General features: G+C 32.0%; 1 protein-coding gene across 3 annotated transcripts in view; it reads right to left on the minus strand.

Moving 5' to 3' along the window:
* The window catches only part of LOC123700890 (atrial natriuretic peptide receptor 1), a 245,144-nt gene that overhangs the window by 122,244 nt on the left and 115,145 nt on the right, over positions 1-7,755 (minus strand). The window contains exon 1 of one of the 3 annotated variants that reach the window (XM_045648255.1): positions 7,503-7,653. The exons of 1 other annotated variant lie outside the window; for it this stretch is intronic. The gene's annotated coding sequence lies outside the window, so the exon portion shown is untranslated. Of the gene's footprint in view, positions 1-7,440; positions 7,654-7,755 lie in introns of those variants that run through there. One more of the 3 variants, XM_045648256.1, reaches the window with a different exon arrangement.

Genomic DNA, 7,755 nt, shown 5'->3' on the forward strand with positions numbered 1-7,755 from the left:
ATAGATGTTTTATTTTTTGAAGCGTAGGTACCTACTTTCACAAATAATTTCTTTCTTAACATACCTATATTTTATAAGTAAGTTAAATTCAAATATACCGCTTATATATTTATATGCTTAGGTATATTTAGAGTTTTAGACACATGACTTTCGACACAATATATATAATAGGATTGTGTCGAAAGTCATGTGTCTAAATATACCTAAGCATAGTTACTTCACACATAAATTTAACGCTATGTAATTAATGTATTTTCTTTTTATTCAAGTTCATACGAATGACGTCATTTAACAAAAAGTGGTAGATATAACAATTATAATTATAAATTCCACGATAAATAGTCCCTCGACATTTATTAATAAATACAGTAACTTCTATTGCTCAACCAATTTTAAACACCTTATTTAGAATTGTCTTTTAAAACAGATAATGTTTTATGACATAGAAATTAACGAGCATACGAAAAAGACATAAAAAGTATTATTTTAAACTATAATCTTCATTATTATTTACGTCAATATACTTTTAGTCATATTTGCCCAATATAGATTATAAGTAATATCTACTTTATTACTGTACATTGGTAAAAAATAACAGCTAAAAAACCCATCACATTGTCTCTTTATAGATGTACTAGCTTACCGCCCGCGGCTTCGCCCGCTTTGTCTAAATACTAATAAATTATATACAAAAACCTTCCTCTTGAATCACTCTATATATTAAAAAAACTGCATCAAAATCCGTTGCGTAGTTTTAAAGATTTAAGCATACAAAGGGAAATAGGGACAGAGAAAGCGACTTTGCTTTATACTATGTAGTGATTAGGACTATACATAAAATACAAACTCCAAACACGTTTATAAATTTAAAATAATTGCCAAGTGATAATTTTCACAACATTTTATAACCGACAATTAACGTTTTGTAATTACAATCACCTGCGATTTATTTTTAAAATAAACAGTTATTTTGGGATTATACGACCACGTAATAACGAGTTCAAAAATGTCCGAATTTTCGATATTATGTGGTCATTTTTATATCTTGCGATATTTTTAACTCGACGGGTTGAGCAATTTTGTGTCTCACTTATTTTATGAAGCTGGTATAAATCTATACCATAGAGATCTATGGTATAGATTTATATACCATAGATCTCTATGGTCCTTGGATCCTTTAGTTTCTGTGATCTGTGATCTATACTAATATTATAAAGCTGAAGAGTTTGTTTGTTTGTTTGTTTTAACGCGCTAATCTCAGGAACTACTGGTCCGATTTGAAAAATTCTATCGCTGTTAGACAGCCCATTCATCGAGGAAGGCTATAGGCTATAATAACAGCACGCTAAGCTAAGACCAACAGGAGCGGAGCCACGCGGGTGAAACCGCGGAGCGCAGCTAGTATAATAATATATTATTATATGAATTAGAACTTTAGTTTCATAAATGTTATTTAGAGTGCAATGGAAAATTTTTGTACGAGTTATAATGACGTAAGATTTCATTTTGTTATCGCAATTCTTGTTTTTGCAAGTTTAATAACTTGTAAGAAACTGCATAAGTTTTAATCCTAATATGGAAACTTAAAAAACTAGGAAGTAACAGAAATCAAGAGCAAACAGTTACCTACACTTAGTAGGTAGTAGATAGGTACCTACTTCATGCTATTTTAAGCTGTTATAATTTAACACGATTTATTCATGAATTTGCAGTTCCTACGAGATACTATCCAAGGTTTGGAATTTAGTTTATTATGATAATAATAATCGGTAATAATAAGACTTGTTAAGTGCTTATATTCCCCTCTGATTACATAATGTTAGTGTAGAATACATTGCCTAATATACAGATAAAAAACACCACATTCAAATTACATTATAGGGGAAAATTTTGAATACAATTCAGTAAAATAAATATCTATGCATATCACTACATAGTATAAAACAAAGTCGCTTTCTCTGGACATAGGGACATAGGGACCTATGTCCCTATGTCCCTTTGTACGCTTAAATCTTTAAAACTACGCAACGGATTTTGATGCGGTTTTTTTTAATAGATAAGAGTGATTCAAGAGGAAGGTTTTAGTATATAATTTATTTGGTTTTAGACAAAGCGGGCGAAGCCGCGGGCGGTAAGCTAGTAAAGAAATAAATTGAAATAAATCTTGTAGTCAATTAAAGTGCGTTGCATGCTCTGATTTTCGTACTCACAGTCAACACTGCCTTTCATTTTTAAATACAGGTTTTTTGTACATGTAGGGCACTTTTCTTTTAAATTTAGCTCATGTTATTCCCTCACATAGGTATGTTTAAATACACAATCGAATATATCAAACTAGCTGTGACCCGCGGTTTTACACGCATTGCTCAACTTCTATTGGTCTTAGCGTGATAATATAAAGCCTATATGCTTCCTCGATAAACTATGTAACAGTGAAATAATTTTTCAAATCGGAACCATGGTTCCCGACATTAGCGCGTTCAAGCAAACAAACTCTAGCTTTATAATTTTAGTATAGATTATTGCAAGAATCTACGTTTCTCATAAACAGAATGCAGATAAGAAATTTATTTCCGGGTTTATCGATTAAAGACTACTAGTTCAATATACCTAGGACATAAACTATATTATGCATATAATATATTATAATATGTAGGGGGAGTCCGGGAGACTTGCCCAGGTGGGAGAGTTGAACCACTTTCAATAACTTTTTAAATTAGGCGCCAAATTACGCCAAATGGCAAAAAAATGAACGCGCATAATCCGCCAATCACAAGCAACTCGAAATTTTGAGTGATAACAGACGCGTTCGACCGTGAGTTACGAAAAAGTGTTTTCATCGTCGCGGAGTGAATTTTTTTGGATCTATTATTTTAATTTCTATGCACGCATTTATGAAGGTATGTATCAAACACCTACGTCATTGCATTTCTAGACTATCATATTTTGTCGTACGTTCAGTGTTATTCTCCAGTTGATAGTGGATTTGTTGGAAAAGATCAAGATATGGCCTTGAGTCGGGTGTGGGAGAGTTGAACCAGTCTGCAGTCGGGAGACTTAAACAGTGGTTCAACTCTCCCTTTGCAGTTGTGTCCCTCCCAGTGCACTATTTAAGTTAGTTTTTGTTTTGTTTCAGAAAGGAAAATGCCATTTCAGTATAAACCTAAGGAAGGTAGTCGTCACAGGAAACCGTTTACTTAGTCTGAGATTGAAAGTGCAGACAGAGAAATAAAGAGTGGCAAATCTATTCGTCAAATTTCAATCAAGTATGGGATAGACAGAACCATTTTACGACGGTATTACCTGTTAGGTGAACAAAAGTTAACACCTTTGCGAGACAAGGGGAGCCAATACAAATGCTCCCAGATTTTCAATGTTAATAAAGAGACATTGCTCTTTCTTTACCTATTGACCTGCAGTAAAATGCACTATGGCTTAACCATAAAAAAAAAATGCAACTAGCATTCGACTACGCCAATTTCATTGAATTATAGTTCCACTTATTGAACCTATGTTAATTTTGCCCACATTTAATCTTTGAGACTGATAACTTTTCTTAGTTTATATAGTAAAAATGTATTTAAATTAGTTTATTAGATATATATTTTTAGTTAGCAGTAGATACCTCAAAACGAGTATTTAATTAATAATAAAAGCGAATATTATGTTATGCAGTTGCTCTGAAAACATTTGGTTAATTATTTTCATTAATTTGTTTAGAAGGTGATTATGAATATTCTAGTTACTGTAAAACGTGTCTAAATAATACATAAATAATGTGTAATATGCTTTATTTATTTCATTTCTCCTCTCTAAAAAGGTATGTGCAAGTGTCCCGCACCTTATGTTCAAGTGTCCCACCGGTTGGGGAGACTTGAATCAAAACTCATTTTTCATTAGAACTTAGTTTACTGTCTTCTCGTTGCAATTTTTATTTTCAAAATGGTATAAAATCTTAGCCAGATAATAAGGCTTCCATATGGTATAGATATTAAAGCTCTCAAGGTCACTGATCAGATTTTATAGGGTTTTTAGTAAAAAGCGGTTCAAGTCTCCCGGACTCCCCCTACATACTGCATATTAATTGCATTAGATGGAAAGGTCAATAAACAGCAGAGTCTATTATTATTTTTCTAATATTTTCTTAAGATTCTTACTGTGTTTATTTTATTAGTTAGTGTCACATCTCTCTTCTAATATATAAAAATCAATGCCACTTTTCGTTGTAATTCCATAACTCGAGAACGGCTGAACCGATTTCGATAATTCTTTTTTTATTATATTCCTTGAAGTACGAGGATGGTTCTTATGTAGAGAAAACGTTAATATGTACCACGGGCGAAGCCGGGGCGGACCGCTAGTAAAATATACAATAGTTATTGAATATTTAAATATCTCCTTAATAAGTTAATAATCCTTCGTTGAAACATTCTTCGAATATCGTAGTAAAATACATAATTAAAAAATGTATTTCAAATGTCAATCCTTCGATATTTCACAGTTAAAATATTCAATATATTAATTAGTACCTACCTTATAGTCATACTTTATTAAAGGAATAAGTTTTAACCAAGAATTAAAAAAATCAGCCCTAACATAAGTTAGTATCAACAGTCTAATCTTGTTATTGTTCATTGTTATCAAGCCAATATAGACTGACCACAACTTTGATAAAAATACTTATTTGGACAATCTATACACGAAATTGCATACAAATCCGTTATATTCAATGTTATCTATCAAAGTTATCAACATACAAACAACTGAACATACATATTTGTGTATAATATTTTCAGAGCGGTAAAGTTTTTGATCAATCAGGCAAACTGATTTATTTGAGAGTGAATATTGTCAACGCATCAATATTAATAAAGAGAGTGATAAAAATATCATACCCACAGTTTTATAACGCAACTTTGCATCACGGCTTCGCTTGTTCTTATTGCAAGTTTAATTACACTGTCAGAAACCTCCGTGGGCACAAGGCATTGCTGAAGATCATCACACAATCAAATGGATAGTTAGTTTACGATTATTTAAAAGACAGACAAACGTTAATTTTTATATAGGTACAGAGATTCAATAATAAGGGCAAGGCATTGCTGAAGATCATCACATGATCAAAATGTATTACGATTCTTTAAAGCCTATATTATACAGACAAAAATATTTTTTTATATAAATATACATGTAACATATTCTTTGTTGAATGGAATATTTACTAATTTTATATTACCTTAAGCAACCATCGTTGCATAAATCTTGAATTATGTATAAAAATTAAAAATGCACTATGATATCTGTTAGTCATCTTTAATTTTATGCAAGCTTCCTAATAGCTTATGTTACGTGTTATAGTCATTGCCAGACTTTAGGAGGAACACAGATTATGTTTGAAGTTATGACATTGATAGATTTTTCTAGAAATATATTTTATGAATTCTATAAACCTGTTTCAGTTTTGCAAGATTATAATATCGATATGACTTCTTTATTCTTAGGTATAAAATCATTTGAGACTTGCTCATTAAATGCCAAAGTTGCGAACTTTTACGATTTAACCATAGTAAAACTTTTTACTATTATTTAACTGAGAACTCTATGCGTTACCAACTAGGGTGGTTTGAACTGCGACTGTTCGTGAATAAATTCTTAATTTAAAATGAAGATGAATTTCGATCTACAGTTATACCTACAAAGGGGCGTCTTTTTTCTTTTTAGGGCGCCGATCGATCAAACCTTGTTCTTTTAATACAAAATAGTGTAATAAAATAAACTTACTGTGAAATTTTGATTGTATCTTTGGTATCCTTGGTAATTGTTACCACAGATTACCAAGGTTTTACGTGAGTAATAAGATGTTCATATTATACATATTTAGTCGTATTATCCGAAACTCAAACTACGCTAAGGACTGACTTGGAACTGCACTTTACCTCTAGAGAGGCAAATTGTAGATTAACTCTATCTACGTTTCCTCTCTGTTACCAGGCTTATCACTACATACCTACCTAGTATATAAAACAAAGTCGCTTTCCGTTGTCTGTGTGTTTAGATTTTGATGGTTTTTTTTTAATAGATACTGTGATTCAAGAGGAAGCTTATTAGTAGGTATACTAGCTGCGCTCCACGGTTTATCCCGCGTGGCTCCGCTCCTGTTGGTCTTACCGTGATGATATATAAAGCCTTCCTCGATGAATGGGCTAGCTAACAACGAAAGAATTTTTCATATCGGACCAATAGTTCCTGAGATTAGCGCGTTCGAACAAACAAACAAACTCTTCAACTTTATAATATTAATAGTGGTCTATAGATTAGGCTTTAGACAGAGCGGACGAAGCCGCGGGTGGAAAGATAGCAAGTATAATACCTAATATGTATAACTTATAAGCCTGGTAACAGTAAGCCTACCATGGTATATGATTAGTTACGTATTGTTACATTCAATTTCTTTAGCCATGTGCTTACAGCGTGACTTGAGAATAGGTTTTTAAGATAAGAATTATCGTATTTTATATAACAATTATTATATAATAAAGAGTGCACAATTGTTTAAAAATGCAATAAAATTCTTACATCAAAATTGACTTTTCTAGATCTAGAGCTAGCGCGCAAGAGCAACTTTTGTCTCCGCAACTATTTTGTCTCTCCCATCAACTCTATGGGGAGTTGCGTCGCTATGTGCGCGCACTTTCTTACAAGCCCATAGAGTTGATGGGTCAAGGGAAAGACAACCTATATTTTTCAAATGTCAAATGTTTTACAAAACCTTCCATAAATGTTAGGTATATTGTTCAGAGGATAGGTACCAGTTGGAATATAGAGTAAAAATATTGTCCAATTATAAGTAGGTATTCACAAATATTTAGGTACCTACCCTTCCTAAAGCAAACATTTAAGAAGTTGAAAATTGTTTCTTATTTGAAGTAGATACGTAGGTATTCAATAAGATTGGAGGTAATTAATTTCGCTTCATATTGCATACGTCTAAAAACACATAAATTAGGTACATTATTTTCACTGAGCATCAACGCGGACCGACTTGTTGCACAAAATGTAGATAAGACGCAAATTAGCGACTTTTGCAATAATACCCAAATTATGACTATAATAACAGTCTCATTGTTACAAAGTACTATAAAATTACTTACCCGTACATATCATTAACATTTAACAGTAAAAAAACACAATTGCAATGAAGTTTTTATAAATATTAACTAGGTATTTACGTAGATTAAAATAAATTACCAATTGAATTACTAGGTAAGTAGTTATGTACTTATTTTAATACGTAATACGTGAATTATCTTCAAAGTATAGAAAAGATTATGACTGAGCTCATATTGAATAGAATAACTAATCACATTGAATATAAAAACCGAAATTTTTTTTTCCACGCTCTATAGTTATAAATTATAACATATTTTATGGTACGACCACCGCTTTTAAGTAGGTTTAAATATATTCCAAAGACTCCAAAACAGTAATCTTGATAAACAAACCACCACACAAACACTTATTGTTAAAACGTCACGTTATAACTTCACTCTAGAACACTAATTAAAACTTTATAGTCTTTTTTTATGACGCGAAGAGGTTATGTTTTGTCGAGCGAATTCCCGCGGAAACACACACGCGCAACGTTCACCCTCCCTCAAGTCTAAATAGCGACTGACTTCTGGTTGTCGAATGTCGATGACGTTTCGAATTTCAATATTCTGTGGACTATCATGGAACAAAGTCGATTCCAAATTC

This window comes from Colias croceus, chromosome 20, assembly GCF_905220415.1.
Source record: "Colias croceus chromosome 20, ilColCroc2.1".
Classification (NCBI taxonomy): domain Eukaryota; kingdom Metazoa; phylum Arthropoda; class Insecta; order Lepidoptera; family Pieridae; genus Colias; species Colias croceus.